Consider the following 2,852-nt stretch of genomic DNA (forward strand, 5'->3'; position numbering starts at 1 on the left):
ACAGAGAGCGGTGAGTAACCTCTCATCAAGACTCTGCATTGGGAAGGAGAGAGAGAGGTGCTTTTGGAGGAGTGAGCTGCCTTTCCATCATCAGGCGCCTACATTGCCTTATGATAAATCCAGCCCTGTCCCTAACAGCTGTACCCACTGTGACCTCTCCCTTCCCCAGCAACCACAGCTACCTCTTCCTACACCTAGCACCCACAGTGACCTCTCCCTCCACCTAGGACCCACTGTGACCTCTCCCTTCCCCAGCAACCACAGCTACCTCTTCCTCCACCTGGCACCCACAGTGACTTCCCCCTCTTCCCCCTCTAACTAGTACCCACTGTGACCTCTACCTCCCTATCACTAGCAGTGATTCTGCCTTCTCCTGCACCCACACTGACCTCTCCCTCCACCTAGCACCCACTGTGACCTCTCCCTCCCCATCACTAGCAGTGATCCTGCCTTCTCCTGCACCCATACTGACCTCTCCCTCCCGCAGCAGCCACAGTGGCCTTCCTCAGCACCCTCACTGACCTGTCCCTCCTCCAGCACCCACAGGGACCTTTCCCTCCACCAGCGGCACCCCCTCCTGTCCACAGCACCAGCCACAGGGACCTCCCATCCCCAAAACACCACCTACAGTAACCTCTCCATTCGCCAGCACCCACAGTGACCACTACCAACACCCAGAATCCACAGTGACATCTCCCTCCCCAGCACTAGCAATGATCGTGCCTACCCCAGCACCCTCACTGACCTCTCCCTCCCACAGCAGCCACAGTGGCCTTTCTCAGCTCCCTCACTGACCGCCGTACTTTTTGACATACATTGTGTATACATTATGGTCTGCCAAGAGGCACATCGTTTTCAGATGTTTTTAATTGGTTAATTGTGTATTTTAAGAATTGAATGAAATTGTGTTACTTTTACATCCTAACTTGTGTGGTGCTGACATTTATGGCAACTTTCTTCTTTTTCTTTCCTTGATAGCATACTAATTGTTCTAAGCACATTCTTACCAAGTGAGAGTGCAGGGCTTCCTTCTTAGACATAATTTGATCATCACCTATCCCAGTTGAAAGTATAGGTTGTAGACAGAGTACCCCTTGTTTGGAATGGTAGGTTGAACAGACATAAAGAGTTGCTCCACAGGAAGGCTTGATGGATAAAAAAGTTAGAGGTGATGGGGGGAGGCGGTTTATATTGGGTACAGGGCTGGATTTAGGCCAAGGCCACCTAGGCCATGGCCTAGGACACCACAGGTGCAAGGGTACCAAAGCAGCAGGCTGAACTTATGCAGCATTTGCAAAGTTGCAAATGCTGCAATGCAGGGACATCAGGTGAGCGCCTAACCTCGGTACGCTGCTGCTAGCCGCCTGTGTAGAGGCCACTTTGCTCTCTGTGCAAGTTTGCATTGTGGTCGGTGGCTATGGACTTGGGCAGCATTGGAGACAGAGGGGAAGAGGAAGCTTCTGCAATGGAGATGAGCTGAGAAATGAGTGACACTAATGGCTGCTGCAGTGTGAAGCCAAGCTGGCTACCTATACTGAAAGGGGCGAGTGGGAAAAGGAGGGATTAAGGGAGTCATCTGGCTACCTATACTAGAGGGAAAGGGGGAGGAGTCATCTAGCTACCTATACTAGAGGGAAAGGAGGGAGAAGTCCTCTTGCTACCTATACCTATATACCTATATAAGGGGGGGGGGGGGGTCATCAGGTTACCTATACTAGAGGGAAAAGGGAAGGGGGTCATCTGGCTATACTGAAGGGGGGCAGCTGGTGACAGCGGCCTTGGGCAGTAAAGAGTACAAATCCGGCCCTGATTGGGCATACAGTCTAAGTTTTTGCAGGAGAAGACTTGTCACCATAAAAATCAAATTTCAACAACAACTGGTCTGAGTGTATTAAGTGATAAAGATGCTAATCCTGCATTCATAACTTTTTCTGCTGTTATAGTTTGGAGTTATCACATATTTTAGGAGCACCGGCCCTTTAGTAGTCAGTGCCAAACAGTTGCATGCTGGGGATTCTTTTTATCTATAATATATTCCTGCTCTTGCCTTTATTTCCCTGCTTAGCTGCTTATCTGAAACCTGATCATTTGCCCACTTTTGTTTACAAGCAAGGCTGAGGTGAATCAGTGATTAGAGGAGAAAAGAAAAAAGTTAAGGGAAGAATGACATTAGGATTTAGCCTCAGCTGTGGGCAAAAGGCATGACGCATGACCCCCACCAGGAACAGAATTCTCTTCATTTACTATATAAAATTCACTGAAATCAAAACGTGGACAGTACAATACATGTGTTATGTAAGTAGATCAAGTATTTATCTACTTATATATGTGTTTATTTCCCTGGCATAGTGTTAGGCTTGGTGGTGTATTCTCCACAGTCAGCATGCAACGCATGAGCTGGCGTGGAGGAGGTACACACACTAGCACAAGGAAACAGGCTATCCCTAGTATAGTGGAGGGGAGGACTGACTCCAATAGGAGATTGTGGCGCACAGAGCCGGTGCAGATCCGACAGCCACAAACAATGCTTTCGCTATAACGTCTCAGCGCAAAGTAGCGCTGAGCGCATAAACCAGAACTGAGGAGATCAGGACAGGTAGACAGAATGAACGCTTGCTAGCTAGCCGCTACTTAGTGACAGCAAGCGTCCACAACAAGACAGACTGGAATGAGGCAGCCAATGCGTTGCAGCGATGGCGTGCCTCACAAAGACAGGACAGGATAGTCAGGAAATAGCAGGATCAAGATAGATGAACGTAACACAGACAAATATACAATAAGTATGTTTTCCTAGCGTATTACAATTACAGCTATCAATGAAACTATTTGTAACGTCTGACTAACATATGTAT

This window comes from Hyperolius riggenbachi, chromosome 5 (assembly GCF_040937935.1).
Source record: "Hyperolius riggenbachi isolate aHypRig1 chromosome 5, aHypRig1.pri, whole genome shotgun sequence".
NCBI classification, from domain to species: Eukaryota; Metazoa; Chordata; class Amphibia; order Anura; family Hyperoliidae; genus Hyperolius; species Hyperolius riggenbachi.